General features: G+C 39.8%; 1 protein-coding gene across 13 annotated transcripts in view; it reads right to left on the bottom strand.

Moving 5' to 3' along the window:
* Window positions 1-18,707, bottom strand: part of SLC16A7 (solute carrier family 16 member 7) — a 141,797-nt gene that overhangs the window by 98,011 nt on the left and 25,079 nt on the right. For 3 of the 13 annotated variants that reach the window (XM_045510182.2, XM_045510180.2, XM_045510177.2), the window contains exon 1: window positions 13,201-13,358. The exons of 4 other annotated variants lie outside the window; for them this stretch is intronic. The gene's annotated coding sequence lies outside the window, so the exon portion shown is untranslated. Of the gene's footprint in view, window positions 1-568; window positions 1,867-3,681; window positions 4,788-13,200; window positions 13,359-18,707 lie in introns of those variants that run through there. 6 more of the 13 variants (XM_045510183.2, XM_074374643.1, XM_045510178.2 and 3 more) reach the window with 4 other exon arrangements.

The following is an 18,707-nucleotide window of genomic DNA, read 5'->3' as shown; positions in this document are numbered from 1 at the left end:
ACGGACTTAACGAATTTTAGTTGCAAGTAAAATGCATTACCTGGAGTTCTTGATCTTTTTAAACTCATGCACTAATTTTAATTAAGACATAAATAAAATATATTTTCATAAAGGTGTTTATTAAAGGGGCTAAGAATGTGTGGTGTAGAGGAGGGACATATTATTCATGTTTACACATAGTTGGTTATTACCTACTGAGTGATAAAAATGAAAAATTGTATCAGCTAAACCAGTGAATTTTATTGATATATTTGACAAAATGAAAGAAAAGTCCTCCAAAAGTAAGGAACTGTTTTAGAAAACACAGTAGAGCTAAAAAGAATATTTAATACTATATAAACCCACATTCAATTTTTCAGAAGAAACAGCAGATAAACCTACTCTTCTGGGAGAGTTTTTCCCTTTAACTTGACAGCATCATCCAATCATGTCTGTAAATATTCAGTGTTCATTAGGGCTTAAGAAAAAGTTCCATGAATGAATTATTCACTAATACATCAATCATAAGCCCCTACTTTATGACAGCAGTTAGCATCAGTAATAAAGACAAAAATAACTGAGAACCCACCTATTATTTTCTTTTAAATCTCTTTCTCCTTTCCTCTCCTCTCAAGTGCAGGAAGCATGTTTGTTTTGGAAGCAACTAGCAAGCACTACAAAAGGAGAACTTAAAGCGGGTGATTAACGATCAAGGCGAAAATGCACAATCACATCAGCTGAGAAGTGGCTGACTGCCCCAAGGCTGAAGAATGTGAGGGCGTTAGGGCAAAGCTAGAGTAACATTCCGTCTGCTGTTAAATGACAAGCATGAGACACCACGTCACACTCTTCGACATCCAAAAACAAATCCACTGTTTTACGTTTACACAACCACCAAAGGTGATCTTTGAAAGTCAAAGGAGGCAGATTCTCCAAAGCCTTGCTGCATAAAACCACAGAAACACTCATTACAGCTGCTGCATGCACCCATGTTCACGCCTGAATACAAGAAACCCCGCTGCACCCCTGAATAAGTAATGTATGAACAAATACAACAAAATTGCATAAGTGACATCTAAGGAAAGGACTTAAACCATCTTAGGATAAACATGAGAAAACAGGAGGACAGAAATCTGTGCTTGCAGCTACTGAATGCACAATCCTTGTTCAGACATCTTCGTTATGGCGATGTAAATCGTCTGCCCTTCTAACTGAGGAAGTCAAAGATGAAAAGAAAGTGGTATTGAAAATAAATATGATTTATTTAGTATTGTGCCGAAAACTAACCATGAAGAGGGAGAAAGCCAAACACGTTGCAAAAGCACGTCTTAATCAGCCTGTCTTGTGTGTGCGTGTGTGTGTCATCAGCCTTAGTGTACCGTGTTTCCACGATGCAGGTGGAGGGGGTCCTGGGGGAAGCCGGCAGGGGGAAACGTGAAAGTAGCAAAACGTATAGGAGCCTCCATTAGCTGTAGTCTTCCCAACAGCCACATTTACATTTATCTTTTATCCTATGAAACAAAGTGTGGCAACATTACTTCTACATGTGATTAGGGTGGACAAATACGGTGTGGTGTTCTTAACAACGTGCCTCCAAGAACCCCAACCAGATGGAGTGTAAGTGACCAAGGGCCCCAGCGGCTGAGCTTTAAAACCCATTGTTGGATTTGCACAGAAGCCACACTTCCCACAGTCTTCCCCCAGCCTGCGCCTGAGCACAGCAGGGACACGAAAGTAGATGGGTCCTGGGGTACATGGGACTCCTCCAATGACTGCTTTCAGCTGGGGGGGGCTCCCACTTAGCATTGCCTAGTGTATGCTGGATGTTCAACAGTTATCTTTGGGGACAATAAACCATGGTTATTATTGAATTGTCAAAGCCCAGATTGCTGCATAAACACCAAAAATTAAACTCAGCGTGAAGCTTGGTTTTAAGGTGATTTTTTAGCTTCCTAACGTAATTTTAGGAAGCTGAAATACAGCAAATGGGTTCGAAAACTACAGAGAGACGGATTTTTGTTCCATGTGAATATAGACTCTGATAGCAGTGTCTAAAAGTTAAACGGGCTGCTGAAATCTTCTCAGTTACTCGCTGATACTACCAGCAAACCCCATTTTATAGGACAGGGAACTCTAGGCTTGGAGAAGCCGAGTTTTCAGGAGCCAATATTCCAGCCTCAGTTTTGCTCACTCTTTCCACAACTTCCATGCAGTTAGACAGTTTATCTTGCACGACAAGAACCTGAATGCTTGCTTTCATGAATGGTTGGACTATGTGATGTGTGAAAACAACACGGTCTTACCTAAGCACGCTGATAACTGCAACACAAATTAAGAAACTTAAATGAGGTCTGTAGATTTGCTTGTTCCACAATGTGTGAAAAAGAAAGACGGCTCATGGAAAATAAAAGAGACACAGTATCACCAACGGATTTTCTCAGAAAATTCATCCAGTTTTAGCACTGTAAGTGTTTTCCACTTGGTTCCTACTCTCCACCTTACCACACCCCTCTGGGTGTCCTTCCCACTATTTCTCACTGCATCCTATAGAGCTCCCTTTTTTTTTTTTTTAAATAAACAGATTTTCTAATTTCTAACCTAGATGTTAATTCCCTATCTTTAGGCCCCGAACAGAGGCTCGGCATAATCCTAGTTCCATTCTATGTCTGATTATCATTACTTTTTCAGCTCATACAAAGAAACCTTTCTTCATTTAAGTTCATATCTCCACACTGTAATACCCAGAAAACTAGAATCTACCAGCCTTCAGATCATTTCTTCAAAATCCATTTCTCTTCACTACAACGTTCCCACCATAATCAATATTCATGATCAATACCCATGCACTGTGATCAATAACCTAGCCAGAAAGTTCACCACCTCCACTTACACTCTCATTTCAGTAACTCACTTCCAACTTGAAGCTCATGGCCACTTTGAGTGCCTCTACCACCGGCGTCTTCAACCTTGACATTCTACTTCCCCATTAGTGTCCCATCTTTTATGCAACATTAAAAATGTCATTTCCATCAATCCTGTTCTGGAATCTTCTTGAAATCTCCCACTGCTTTGGCACTTACATCTTCCCCCAAACTGTCAGTCCTTTTCTAACCCCGGTATCTACTCAGCTGCAAAGCTGATCATCATTCAAATCCCAGTTCTGCTACTTATTGGTAAAGCATCTCGGGGAAAATTACCTAAGTTTCTTAGTTTGTTTCTTAACAATGGGAATAATACGTCTATTTCCTAGGAAAGAAGGGAATAAAAGTGGCAATGTAATAATGTACTAAGCACAATTCCTAGCACGTTAAGTACTCAGTAAATATTAACATCACCTGTGATTACCAGTGTTCTCAAGTCACTCACACCTCTGTCTTCCTGCAAGGAGTCTGAAAATTCCAAACTTAAGATGGCCCTGCAGTGAGAGAACTAAGTAGAGCCTTAAAAAAAATGGGTTAACCGCACAGATTGATGCCAAGGTTCATTCATAGATTTCAACTTCAGCAAGGCTCTCAGTGCCTCTCCAGTAAGCTTACTCACATCTCTGGGATCTCCCTCTCCTTTCCAACACAGTTCTAAACGTCGTCCCCCCCAAGTTTCCTAACCACCCTGTCATCACCTGTGGTTGACCAGGCTTCCTGTTCACAAAGAAAGTGAAAACCATCAGGCCAGACATGAAAAAATCTCACGTCTTGTTCTCACCTGTGTGCATTTCTGCATCTCTGTCAGTCCTTCATGCACTCCGTCCTGCCCTGGTGGTGGATGTAAGCCCTGGTCACCAAACAGGCCTCCATCCGCCTGTGGTAAGTTCTTCGTCACCTGGGATGGCTTTCCCATTGGATGTAACCCTTTCCCCTTCATCCTCCTTGACTGTCAGTCTTCCCTTGCACTAAACGTTCTAACAACACTGAATTAAATTCAGTTTTCAGCTCATCCCAAGCTATTTCACACGTGCGTCTTTACTGCCTTAGTAGGTGTCAATGCCTACCAAGGAATCCTCTCCCCACTTTCCTATTAACAAAGCTCCTACTTATTCCTCAAGACCCAACTTAAGAAGCCCTTTTCTGTGAGAGGAAGAGAGAGACGAAGGAGAGGATACTGAGAAGTACTGACAGGATGAGGCACTCCCAAGAAAGGGGATTACAGGTAAGCTCACAGTATCTAGAGTTGATGGGTGAGTTTCAATTATACAGGATTTCTCACTGGACGTCCATCTTTCACACACATCTCCTTATTTCATGAAAAGCATTTCCATGGCTCCCTGACAGCTAAGAAATGAGTCTTAAGCCTTTCAGATGAGCAGATAATTACAAAAATATCTCCAATGGTCAGGAAATTACCAGTTTTCCATCTGTTTATGAACAGATTTTGAAAGGGGAGGGCAGAAAAAAAAGTCAAGCTACAACATACATTTGTTGGTGAGAAAATAAAAACAATTAAAAAAAAAAAAAAAAAGACCATCCACCTTGACTCTTCTGCACTTTAAAGTACCAGTTACTTGTAACATGATTATAATGCAGGCCTAAGGTAACTTCTGAGACTAAAATTTAGGATTTTGTAACCTTTGAAGTACAACAAAGCCAGGACCTAAGTTGTAGTTAACATCTGGTTAAGTTTCACATTTGCTTTGCTTTGCTTTGTTCGCCTTTAAAAAAATTTTCGTTGTTTTTTTATTCTGACCATTCAGCTTTATTAAGTCCTGAATGATATAAATTCTTCTGTTTTACTGCTGTTTAGATTTTATGCCAAATGTTAGCAATGTATGAAGCCAAATAGTGAAACTTACCAAATACTCTCACTATTTCTAGTTCAGAATCTCCCACGGGCTCAGAGTGGCAGCAGGAGAGACGCTGCTCTCAAAGGGCAGTGCAGCAATCACCTTCACGGATATTATTATTATGAACAGATGTAGATTATGGTGGAGACAGTTCCAAAGTCACCTTCCAAAGCTGAAGTACAGACATGGCATTTAGTAAATTTTCAAAACCTGTTAGGTATAACGTCACAATTTTCTTCAGTTCACCAAAATTCCCTTCGTGCAGTGGAAAGGCTACTGGAAGACCAATGTTTTCAAACCGTTTGGCTTGATTACACTGTTGTGGTACCACTTACCTAGCGCTATTTTAAGCATCTTCTTGGGTTACAGTAAGCTATAGCATACATCTAATTACATTTGTCCACAGGAAAGTAAGTACATGTGAACCGTGCTCTGTACTCTACTTAATAAAAGGCACTGTGTTTTTTCTTTGTAGCATTTATCAAAATTGTTATTACACAGTTACTTATATTTCTAAATGCCTTTCTCTTCCACTATAAATTCCAAAAGGGCATGTGAATGTGCTATATATGCAGCACCTAGCTCAATGCCTACAGGGCCAATGAAAGTTTGATGAATGAATGAATGATCACTTAAAGAGATAACCAAATTTATATGCATTTACGTATGACACTTAAACTCATGCTGAAACGTACACATATTTCAGAGACTTGTAGGATGCAATACAGTGTAGTGTGACAAAGCACAAACTTCCAATTCAAATGGCATAGATTTAATGCCAGGTCTGTTACTTAATGGATTGTGTGCTCAAAGACAAGTGGAACGAACTAGAGTCTAACCCTCTGTTTCCTCATCTGTAAAATGTGAACAATTGCATTGGATCAAATATTAAAAATAATGCACACAAAAGGATGCAGCACAGTCCAAGGCATGAAGCAAGGTCTAATGTGGTCAGTAATATCACTTATTAATATTTAACATATCTTTTGAGTGAATTATATTCATCTAAATTATCCAAGGGCTTTTAAAAATTGCCAACATAAATCTAGTTTGAGCACATGCCAGCAGTGATAACTCATCAATAATTTACAGCATTAAAATGAATTTTCCCAGTTATTATAAACAGTTTCAACAACTTATTTTCAATTAAATTTCATCATTCGTTACTCTGTACCTTCCTTCCAAATTCTTCACAACCATTCAAGGATCTTTCTCAGCTGGTCCTCGCAATCACAATCTTAATACAAGGTTAGTTCAGTTCTCTGGCCCAGATCTGCATGCTCTTCCCCAGTCAACTTCCATTTCATTGTTGCTCTTATATTCCATAACTTCAACCCTTATCAGTGGAAAAAACAGTCATCCCTGAACTGGATTCTCCTTTCTGGACTGTACCTTCTTTGAGGCGCTATCCTCTGCACAAAGAATTGGATCCCACCCTTAACTTTAATCCATCCATTCATGGACATATACTGAGCACGATCTACACTCTAGTCTGAATGTTTGTGTCCTCAAAATTCTATGTTGAAAACCTAATGCGTAAGGTGATGGTATTAACAGGCAGGGCCTTTGGCAGGTGATTAGGAATGGGGTTAGGGCACTTACGAAAGAGGCCCCAGAGAGCTAGCTCACCTCCTCCACCATGTGAGGATAAAAGAAATCAGCGACCTGGAAGGGACCCTCACCTGTCCATGCTGCCCCCCTGGTCAGACTTCCAGCCTCCAGAACCATAAAAGATAAATTCCTGTTGTCTATGAACTGCCCAGTCCGCGGTGCTGTGTTATAGCTGCCCGAACGGACTCTGATAATCTACACGCCAGACCCTGTGTTAGGTCAGACGGCTACAAACATGAGCACAATGTGGTCTCTAACATCAAAGAGCTCACTGACTAATTAGGGGATGCAAACCTAGAAGTAAATAATGACGATAAATGTGCTAAGTGACAGAACTATGTGCATGGCTTTGTGAAAACACTAAGAAAGGATAACTAACCAGCCTGAGGTAAGTGAGGTAAGTAAAGGCAGGGACAGAATCCTAGAAAAAGCAATGCTTCTTAAACGACAGGAAAGAACCAGTGGGCCAAGAGGACAAAGGAAGGGCTTTGCAGGCCCCAGGGTCAGTAAGAAGCACAGAAACAAATCAAAGTGCATTCATACAGGAAATGCTAAGACAGCAAATTTATTTTGCAACTCTTGTTACATGGCTTCACAAAGGATGTCCTCAGCATGCAAATGTGTAGGAAGGGGTTTGTGTTAAACTGTGTTTAAGTTAAAATGAATTAACATTATACTTTTAAAAATCTCCTGAAGAGACTTTGCCTAAGCACCAAAATATTCTTTTTAATTTTTTTCTTTTTTTGGAGAAGACATTTAGAATATCAGGCTCCTTATCAGGTTGCCAAGATGAAAGGTGGGCATTTTCAGTTGCTAATATGTCGCAGTACTTGTTTTTGATAGGGGCTGCAAATGACTTTCATTATACCTGTCAATCAAATGATAAAAAAGAAAAAAATCATTGAAAAAAATCCTAAACAACTGCAAACATTTGGCATGATAAATAGCTTGAGTAGCCAACGGTGGCATAGATCTTCGTATTTGGGTAGATAGAATCCAAGACTATTTTAGAGAAAGCACTACATTATTTTCAGAATCTCAGTCATTTAATTTCTAGCAGCAAACAAAAAGAACAGTCACAATGTTTGAAAAATTAAATTCTGAAGAGTTTTTCTCTGAGTTCAAGCTAACATAAGATATTATTTCAAATGACAAAAAAGGGACATTCACCAAAATTTAAACAGAATGCATAAGTTGAAATAATAAAATCCTCCCCAACCAAAAACCAAACATTAAAAACAAAGAGCAAATCACAAATTTCCTTTTGGTCTGCTTACTAATTGTATAGGTCCAATGTTTCCTTTGTTTCTAGCAATAGTCCTGAGTTTCCTTACAAGCATTTACATTTGGCACAAGGCTGAAATACGGGTTAGTGTCTGTCGATGCTGTTTCAAGTGGAGATGGGAACTGCAAGCTCAGGATGAGAATGGGCCACTGACAATGGCGACAGTTCTCTGTGGGCAGCACTGCCTTTGCTGCATCACTTTGGGTATACAGCATGGCTTCAACTCTCCCACCATCACAAAGTTTGTATCATTTAGGGAGTTTTAGGGGTTTTTTTGTGTTTGTTTTTTTCCATATAAACAGTAACAGCTGTGAGAATATTACAACAGGAAGACAAGACAGGAACACAACAATGCACCGTCTGCAGCAAATGAGAACTAATGGAGCAAGCTAAAAACTTATTTCCAGGAAAGGGAATGATAAAATCAAAGAAAGATGGTAAGAATCACAGATGTGTTATGAAAAATTAGCTTTCAACTCCTGAATCATCATATCTTGGAGATACTTGGACTCTTTGCAAAACAAAATCAACAAATTTTGTTAAAGGCTTCAAAGTCAAAGCCCACGAGCCACAAGGGTTACAAAATTTGCTCAGGTGTGTATTACTGAGTTGATACCTCTCAATGATAGCTAAAAACTGGACTGGACTGTAAGCTACCAAATCAGCATTCAGTGCTGAAATGAGAACTAACTAAGCTAATTCAGATCAAGCCAACAACCAAGGTACAATGCAACTCATGTGTTGATAGAAAAGGTCCAGAAATATGTAATAACCCATTAGGGCAGATGAATAAAACCTTTGCTGTTCTTATAATTTGATAGTCAGACAAGTACTATGTTTTCTGTGTTAATTATAAGCAAACATGGCTATCAGAGGTGATAGTCTGCTGTTCTGGAAAACTATAAACTTCTTTTCTAAAGGATTATTATGGGAGAGGTTTCAGTATTTATGCTTGATGGATTGGAGACAATATTCAGGTAATGCTTAATTCTAAGATATCCAAGAATTGCTTGTAGAATATTTAAGAATATTTAAGTGTTAGAATCTGTCTTTCCTTAGACCAACCGCTAATAAATTATGTGAAATTGGAAAATTTAGTTAACCTCTGAAAATCAAGGTTCCTTCCTTTCCAAAACAGAAATACCTCATAGGTCACTGAAAGAATAAAATTACATGATATTTGCAGACAGCTTAGCACTTAATGACACATAGGACTATTAATTGTATTTTTTTTTCAGAAAAAGTATATTAACCCATTGGAATACAACAGAAAAGAGACTATTGTTAAAAGCTTTATTTAAAAAAATTCTTTGTCTAGAATTGTAGTTCTTATAAAATGAGAATCACCAGATTGGAAAATAAAGGCAATTAAAAAAAAAAGGAACAACCATAACAACAAAATCCATTTTTATTTATAGGGGAAATGTTAAGATAGAAAGACGAGGGAGGAAACAGAGAAAGAGGATGATCAAAGAGCTGGGAAAGGACTAGCCACTATAAAAATATCAGATTATTATAGTCAAAGTATTTGGGGAAAAAGGTCCTCTTCTCCCCAAATGCATTCTGTTAGTGTCCTTTGAGCCTTAGCCATCTATGCAGGCTACTACAGATCAGAGATTAATATTTCAAGGTATCCTAAATTTATATACTTTTAAAAATTATTATATTTGTGATACATCTCTTTCGTTGGCTTCTAACGTGCACACGAAAAGAAAACAGGAGCTGCTCCCTTTACGAAGGATAATGTGAGGCTGAAACAAAGATAACCTTCCTACTAAACCAGAAAAGATTGGAGTCACAATCGAGTGGTGTGACGCGGTGACAGTGTCTTCTCTAATTCTCAAAAGGTGAAAGCTGACTATTCCTAACCGTTAGTATGGTCTCAATTTTCTGTATTAAAAAAAAAAAAAAAGAACAAAAAGGTCAGTGGTACTTGCCTGGCACAGACCCATGTTGGAAAGAGGAAAAAAATTTCCTAGGCTGTTCAAAACCAGGAATTATTTTCTCATACTTTACATACCATCTGAAAAGTAATGTATTAAGTCTGTGTGCTCAGAGAGTAACATTTGGGTTAACACAGTGAGTCTGATGCTGCACGAGAGCTGAACTCTCTTAAATCCGTGTAATCAAATTCATAACAATATATATCCAAGTGGATACCACTTGTTAAGTTAATTAAACAAGAAGGCCGTTAGACGGTGGTGGCTGTATTGCTGTGGACGTCTATATAAGCAAACCGAAATCCAAGCTTGTAAGTGCCTCATGGTTATGAAATCAAAACACTAAGGAAAATCAATCCCCAACAGCCAACAAGGCTTTAAGCTGTAGCCAGTCAATAATCCCCTCAGTTTGCTTCTGCTTTTTCTCTGCAAAAGTCTTCCCCTAAGCACCTGTTGGGGGAGTGTTCCTAACCACTTCCTGTTTGACATTAATTTCAATAAATTTTTGCCCAAATTCTTAAAAATGTTCGTATGTCTCAGTTTACCTTTTAACATACCTAATGTCTCTTCAGCTGGGTTTGTCCAGCATCCCTGTAATTCTGAAAGTAACAATATCCAATTATAAATTTCTATTCTGTATACATATTTTGTCACCAAATATAAGAGAAGCACATAGTCTGAATCCTCTGTAGAATAAGGCCTGGAAACACTTTGTTCCATACATTAGCAAAAAAGAGGGTGATCATTTAACCTCAAATTTTAATAAGGAAGATATTCTAAATCAAAGATACCCCTTTTTGTTCCTTGACGTTAAGGCTGGGGAAAATAAGCTCGTTGGAGGAAAAAGGACATATTCACGTTTAACTTCTCGGAATTATCATAATTCTACGTAGGTCTTAAATTAGAACTTACACAGTCTTGATCATTTTACCTCATGGCCTCATGAAGCTTGAGGTTCATGTGTTTGAAAACTGTTTAATCGGTTTTTAATAGAAAAAAAAAATGAAAATCTAAGGAGAGAAAAACTCACATTCAGCACACCCTCCACAGCTGTGTCAAAGTAAGTGCTATTTGATTGACATTGTGGAGTAATGTTTAAATATTTAAATAGGTTATGGTAGAAGACGTGACTATTTCTAAGTATGCACTTAAAATGAACCTGAGTAATACTGATTTCTAGTATGTCATGATTAACCTATGGCAAGAACCTAGAACAGGAACGTTTGAGGATTTAACAGTTTCTGAGGATGGTATCCAGGCTGCCTTCCTCTAAAGGAGGACATGACGGTGGAGCACTGGGAAATTCAGCAGCTTAAACATACGAGAAATCTACAGGGATTCTCTCAGGGAAATATGTTTTTCTGATGGACGGATGAAATCAAGTCACAAACGTTCCCTTTGCCACCTCTGGATTACACAAGAGTCTTTAGTTTCCACATCCAAAAAATTAGAAACAGTCTGCAGAGTAGGTAGATTTTGGGAAATTCTAACACAGCTCCTTGCAAACTCTTCATGAACTTTCCTACTGTGTACTTGACACATGGATTTTCAAACTACAAAAAAATGAGTTTCAAATGGATGAAAAATGCATGAATTTATTTCTAGATTATTAAGTGAAAAAGTGGTGTGCACAGGTAATTAATTAGCAAAGGACCCTTTCATATTCTCCAATGGTAAAAGCGTTTGAGCTCTCGTTTACTGGGATGCATGATTTGTAGTGTGTTCTGCCGTAAGCTCACTTTGTATATAAAACTAAGGAATTTATTTCAGCCAAATCGCCAATGGAAAGAGAATTGAGGAAATAAGTCACAAAGGCAATGTTAATAAGGGGCAGAAATTCAAGCTCTGATAGTACATTTTGTACCTGGATATAGCAGAGAACTTTCCAATTAGAGCCAGCAAGTAGAAAGCTGATAACTCCCAGCTGAGATTTACAGGGAGCGGTCAGCAGCCTGTAATGAGAATCTGGAGCACATACATCGGCTGTAACACCTTTAGTATAAGTATAGTTTCTAATGGCAAAAGCTAATGGCTCCATGACAGTAATAAATAAGAGTGAAAGAATATTCCAGCCTGAGGCCTCAGAAAAAGAACTCTTGGTGGCATTGATAAGATTTTCACTAACACTAGCCGAAGGAGTGTCCTAAAGGGGTAGTTGCACTTCTGCTAAGTGCATCAGCTGCCCCAGAATAAGGGAAATCATAACAGGCAAGGAACAACCTTGCGGTTGAATTCCACCCTTTCCTCAATGGGATTCACACTTAGGCATGTCCTTACAGGGGGGGAAGGAAGGAGAGAAGGAATGACGGAGAAAAGGAAGGAAACCCCTGCTCACAGTCCCATCACTCACTGTACATCATTCAGTAAAATTTAAAAGTAAGTAACATTTAAAAGCATTGGAATTCACTTTTTTGTGTGTGCACCTCCCAGGATAATCTCGGAGCACTCGCAATGTGTACCGTGTGTATGGTGACACCTGGAGTCGTGCCCCGCACAATCTACAAGGTCATTTACAGGCAGCCTTGAAGCCGTTATTTAAGAGCATGGACTCAGAGCTGGCAGATCTGGAATCAAGTGATCCTAACCATGTGACTGTGGGCAAGTTAATGAACCTGCTTAAGTTTAGTTTCCATCTCTATAAAATGGGGATCATAATATTAACCTCCACCAAGGATTACTGAGCAATCAATGCAAAAAAACACATAGGACACTGCCTGGCAGATGTTAGTGAGCTATAAAATCCAACTGTTTAATTTGTTATTATGACCACATACCAACTTCTGTACTAAATGCTGCAAAAATAAATGGAGCAAAAATATATGGAGCTACACGCTGTTGACGCTTACTGACTGTGAGACACGTGGAATTGTAGAGCTTAAACTCTCCTGCTAAACATCAATCAACCATATCACTGGTATTTAACCTTTACTGTGAAAATGGACTGCATACAACATGACATGCCTTTGTCATCTCATACTAGGCGTGTCTGAGGTCTCATACTCAACGTAGCTGTAAACTTATTGGCAACCACAGCACACAAATTGCACGCCTCCAAGTGCTATATCTTCCCTAAAGCCCAAGAAAATAGAATAAAGCAGGGTAGGAGCAGGGTAGGGTAGAACCGCTAACAGCAAATACAAACAGCACACTGAAGTATTAACCAAGAAGAGAGCCTAATTTCATAAAAAAAATATATATATATATATACACACACACACACATACATATACATATATGTATGTATGTGTATGTGTATATAAATATAAATATATATAATATATATATTACAATCACATTGTAGATTTTTTTCTGAGCATTTGTAACAAGTAAGACATCCTTGGAAATCCTGTCATGTCCACCCTAAGACTGGCAGCAGAATTATTATTCTTCAGCGTAGCCAAGGTCAAGAATTTGGTATATTACGAACAGCAGCAGCCATCCCTTACTTTTAGGTAACTTTCATACAAACCCTTCCTCTTCCTGATGCCACTGCCTACCAGCCCATTTCCTACCAGTTTCTTTCCACAGCTCTCCCTCCAAGTCTTACTTCCCAGGTGTGTCTCAGCCCAAATTACACTGCCCAGATAACACCTGTATTAGGTTGCTACCTTTCAGATGAATCCCATCACACTGCTGCTGGCTCCTCTTGGCATTTTACAACTGAAAGAGAAATATACTGAGTTATTCCAGTGAGACTGCAGTGGCTCTTAACCTGGGCTCTTGTGTTTTCCAGGGGATGTCTGGCACTATCTGGAGACTTGTTTGGCTGTCACAGCTGGGAGAGTGCTACTGGCGTCCAGTGGGTGGAGGCAGTGCCAGGAGTGTGGCGGGCAAGGGCGGTGCCTAGGGCTCAAAATTTAAGGAGGCACTCACTCACTTTTAGGGTCGTCCAGATGCAAGATTAAAGGTTGCATGGCCCTGGGAGTGAGTGCCTCCTTAAATGCCATTGCTTCCCTGCCTCCCTTGCCTCCCAGCCCTGGGTTGAGGCCAGGGTTGCCTCCAAACGCCCTCAAAAAAAAAGGAATTATCCAGTCCCAGATGTCCCTGATACTGAGGCTGAGAAACCCAGATTGGTTTAAAGAAGATCAGGATTAGAAATTTGATTCCCTCTCTTTTCCACTTAGAGTTACAAATTTAAAATCATATGTTGTTAAGTAGCTCTAATAGTGAAATCATAGCAAATTCCACCATTTAGCTTGAAACCATTCTGCTCCCATCCACGTGGCCTACAGTGAAGCTAAATTAACTTGACCCTGTCCTTCCTGGCCCTTGAACTTAGGCCCCTTTGTTCCTCTGCTGGCAAGTCTTTCACTCACCCCGTGTACCTCTAAGGCCCAGATGCGAAGGCACCTTCCATCGAGATGTGGCTCCTCCCTTCTCAGATTTGCCTCCTCTCCTGTGTATCTCTCTGTGCCCTGTATTACACTAGAGTCACTTACGCGCTTTCTAAATTCTCCCCATCCCTGCCCCTCTCCCCACACACACTTATCTAACCTCCTTATGGTCACGAACCAGGTTTTCTTTATATTTACTTTCCCAACAACCTTTATGTAGAGCAGTGCTTTGAACACGTAACGTACTCAACATACGTTTTACATGGATCCACGAGGCAGGTGCACACAGTAATGCACACAGCATGAACCGCAGCGCTCCCTGATGGCTACCTGAATCTAAATCCGCCATCACGCTGTGAGGTCTCCTTGAACCCAGTGCCGATTTTCTTTCCCTCAGAGATGTCTCCGTTTATTTCAAGTTTGTTATCCCAGAATTCCTGAGGTTTGTGTTTAGGAGGTAACTTCCTTGACATTTTGCTACAAACAAAGGTACAGAATGAAATGTATTTTCTTCCCAAAGGCCTATTTCAGCAGCAGTGAGGAGCTCACGAGTTTGCCTGAGCTACACACCAAAACTCAGGGAGTGAAGAAACAGCCTCGTAGTATGTCCAACTCTTCGGGAAGCCAAACCGATGCAGCGTGAAAATGCCATTTCCATCAGTATCTGCCTCACCTTCAGCTTTAAAACTAGTCCGAAACTTTCCTAATTTTGCATTTTAACCAAAAATTTCGGAAGAGCATATCATTTTAATAGGCATGTAGCTTCTGGATAAAAGTTTGATTATCATTTGGGAAATATGAGTTCTCCAAGTATTGTTTTATCTTTGTATAATGCAGAAATGGAGACAAGAAGGGGTTCAAGAAGATCTCATAACATGATGGCAGTTAGATGAAAAATGCTATGGATTGAATGTTTGTGTTCCCCCCAAATTCACATGTTTAAGGTTTAATCCCCAAATGATGATATTAGGAAGTGGGACCTTTGGGAGGTAATTATGTTCAGCTGAGGTGATGGGTGAGGTGGTCCTCATGATGGGATTAGTGCCCTTATAAGAAGAGACCAGAAAGGTCTATTTCCTCTCCCTCCCCAGCTCCCACTCCCAATCTCCACCATGCACCTGTGTGCACCATGTGAGGCCACAGAAAGACAGCCGTCTGCAAGCCAGGAGCAGGGCTCTTACCAGAAACCAAGTTAGCCAGCACCTGATCTTGGACTTCCCAGTCTCCAGATTCTTAAGAAATAACTGTCTGTGGTTTGTCACTGATTTATGGTATTTTATGATAAGAGCCCAAGCTGATTAAGACAGAGAAATGGTAAACAGACCAGCTAACAAACAACTTGACCTCCAAGTCATATAAAGGAAGATAGAAAAGAGTCTTTCGAGAATCGATGTAGTCTTGGAAAATTATTTTGATCTCTAATCTAAGGACGGAAAATTTTAATCTGAATGCTGGGTGGGACACAATTAATTGATTCATTTATTTATTCTGTTATTATTTATTGAAGACCTACCACATGGTAGGCCCTAAAAGCTAGGTGCTAGGTTAAAATACACATAGACACACAAAGAATATGATGTGGTTTTTCCTTCACTACAGAGTAGAGGAGACAGATATATAAGCATATAATTACAGTCAAATGTGCTGAAAGCTACAGGGTAGATCAAGTTCCCATGAAAACAATAAATGCTTCCCCCATGGGCCTCGGGCATGACTTCACAGAGGAAATGACAACTGAACTGAGTCCTGAGAGACACGCAGTTAGAGGATGAGGTCTGATAAATCATTTCGGACACAAAGAGCAGAGGCGTCAAAGACAGATTCCTGAGCGAGGAGATGACGGCCTGAATAACTGGGTGCATGATCAGAGGCGGCAGGAATTGAGACTGAAAACACGTGGTGGTGCTTGCCGGTAAAAGGACAGCAGTAAAGAGAAGTCAATGTAGGTTTTTAAGCAGGAGAAGGGTACGATTAGATTGTTTTTTCTGTAAAATTGCTTTCAGGGCAACGTGGAGAATTACAAACCAGAGCAGAGAGGGCTGTGGAGTCAACACGGATGGAAAAAAGATGTTGGATCAAGGGTACATCTCGAGTCTTAAGGGTCTGATGAAAATTTGGATGTACTAGGTGGTAAGACAGGTCAAGAATGACCCTGGTGTTTCCAAAATGGAAGACTGGGTGGCTATCAGTGGATTTGCGATACACACAGAGTGGACAAAAGAACATCATACAGGCAAGAGCCTCGCGGGCCTGCAGCAAGAGATCGGGTAGGGGAAGGGCTGTAGATCTACAAACCATCAGCTTACAGGGCTGAGCTGCAGCTCTGAAGACAGACCTGTCACTGACATTATGAGTACGGAAAGGAAAAAAGCAGAGCTTTCAGAAACAAACAGTGTTAGGTGACGGAAAAAGCGAAGTCTGGGAAAGAGACCACGATAGGGAGGCAGATTGTCTAACTGTATAAAAACGTCCGCAGAAGAGCAGGAACTGAGTAAAGATGACACATTTATCCACAGAAAGTTCCCATATTTAATCTTACTTCCTCTGAAGCTCTGTGGGCAAAAATATTTCATCACTTAAAGGTAAGAAGTCTTTCCTCAGGAAGTAAGTTTCTCTCTAGCAAAATTAATGACAAACGTCAGACATAAAAATATTAATAAAAAGGATCAAAAGACTGGTACGTACACACAGATCTGGATAACTGCACGATAACAGAGTTTACGGAAGAAAAGGACATGTGCTTTATACAGCACAAAAACCCTAAATAGTGGCCTAACATATTTCACGTACCTTTGAAAGAATTTTTTTTTTTTGTAATTAAAGGCAAAAAAATTAAAGGATTTTTTTTTCATCCTTGAGGTTGTGACATAATGCCACAGGAAATTATTGCTGGTTTAATTCACCAGTTGTGCACAAATTCTCTTGGGTTCCAAGGTCAATGCACGAAGCATTGCTTGGCGCAAGCGATACGAGACCCGTGGGGAACTGCGAGATTGGCTTCCTTCCTAAAGCGGGAAAAGTTTTATTTACAAGACAACTCAGCTGTGAAACTGAAGTCATAAATGAATTAATCTATACACTCTGCATTTAAAGGTCAAATACTTTTAGCAACTTCTCTCCATGTTCTCAAGAGTAGAAAAAAACTTAAATAATACTTACATTATTATTTATATTATTATATGCTATAAGAGCAGAGTCTCTTGTTGGTACACACAGAACTCCCACATAAAATATATTTCACTCCATGGCAAAGGAATGAAAACTGTCCTGGTTACAATCTGCATCCCTTTCGTTTTTACCAGACTTGTTTTCCTTGTTACTCAGTCTGTCCAAGTTGTCATCAGCTGTTGAGTCTGAAAATCTGGAGGCAAAACTCTGATTTCAGGGGTGGATTCTAATACACTAATGGCAATATAATCATTTCTGTGACATGACTGGTTGCTGGCAAGCAGCGGGAAGCGTTTGGAACGTGGATTCAGGACTCCCATGTTTGAGTCAGGCTCTCCTCCGTATCTGTTATGTGAGTGGAGTAAGTCACTTAAAGTCCCTGAGCCTCAGTTGTATTCATCCGTGAAATGGAGAGAAGTATCGCATTGACAATTCCACCTCACTCACTTGACAAGATGAATCAATGAAAACACTGTGCTGACGGTAAAAGACTATACAGATGAAATCACTGTTAGTTTTATGTGTTCATTTTTAAGTTACCAAGGGCCTGGAAATAACCCAGAACATAACTGAATGTATTAATTTGTGGGGAATTAGGTTGAATCCAGACTTTCACTTTTTTTTTTTTTGAGGGAGGGGTTAGGTAATTAGGTTTATTGATTTACTTATTTATTTTAATGGAGGGACTGGGGATTGAACCCAGGGCTTGAGCTGTACCTTCCCCCTAGCCTTCCACTTTCAGAGCACATTAAAAAACAAAAACAAAAACAAAAACCTTAAAAGGAAGACAGAGAAAATTATTCCTTGAAATAGTTCAGGTTTTCTGAGAATTACTTAGGCAAAGAATGAGACTTCCTTCTGGAAAAGGCTGATGATTCTACTTCGATCATCTGTAATTACACCCACTAGCACATTCTGCTTCTACCTGTGCGCTCCGCCCCTACAATACAGCATCTCACATGCGAAAGGCTGTCAACACGTATGTGATTAATTGCAACAGGGAAATTTTCAGGTGTAAAGTGAGCTCAGTCAATGTAATTTTTTTAAAAAAATCTGTCTCTTTAGGTAACAATTCTACCATTCAAGTATATTTGTACATAAAGGGAATTCTATTTTAAAAAAGTTTTTCCCAGACTGACAAGTTGTTTTGCTTCTACTTCACCAGCCTACATCAGGCACATCTGCTATTGCCTTCCTTTCTTCCAGTCTGCTTCTTAATGAGGATGAAGGAAGATACCTAGGCAGACAGGCTTGGTAGAACACACCTGGGTACCACACGATCCTCACCCCAGGCCACAGCCAATTAGACCAGGGGTGACGGCAGGTGAGAGGAAAGAAAACATGTTGAGTGACCACTGTACCCAAGGCATTACCCTTGCTTTTTACTCTCCACATGTAGTTACTCATTTAATCCTCATCACAACTATGAGGACAGGGCTGTTACTATCCTCCTCATCTACAGATAAGGAAACTGAGTCACAGAGTCATTAAGAAAGTTTCCCAAGATTACAATGCTGGCAAGATTTGGAGCTGTCTGACTGCGGCCAGCCTAAATGCAGAACTTGGGCTCTAACTATCACGGCACAGTGTGCTTAGAGAGCACCCCACCATAC

The sequence above is a fragment of the Camelus bactrianus genome, chromosome 12 (assembly GCF_048773025.1).
Source record: "Camelus bactrianus isolate YW-2024 breed Bactrian camel chromosome 12, ASM4877302v1, whole genome shotgun sequence".
Lineage (NCBI taxonomy): Eukaryota > Metazoa > Chordata > Mammalia > Artiodactyla > Camelidae > Camelus > Camelus bactrianus.
Note: the sequence above shows the minus strand (reverse complement) of the source record. Positions and strands in the feature narration are given on the sequence as shown.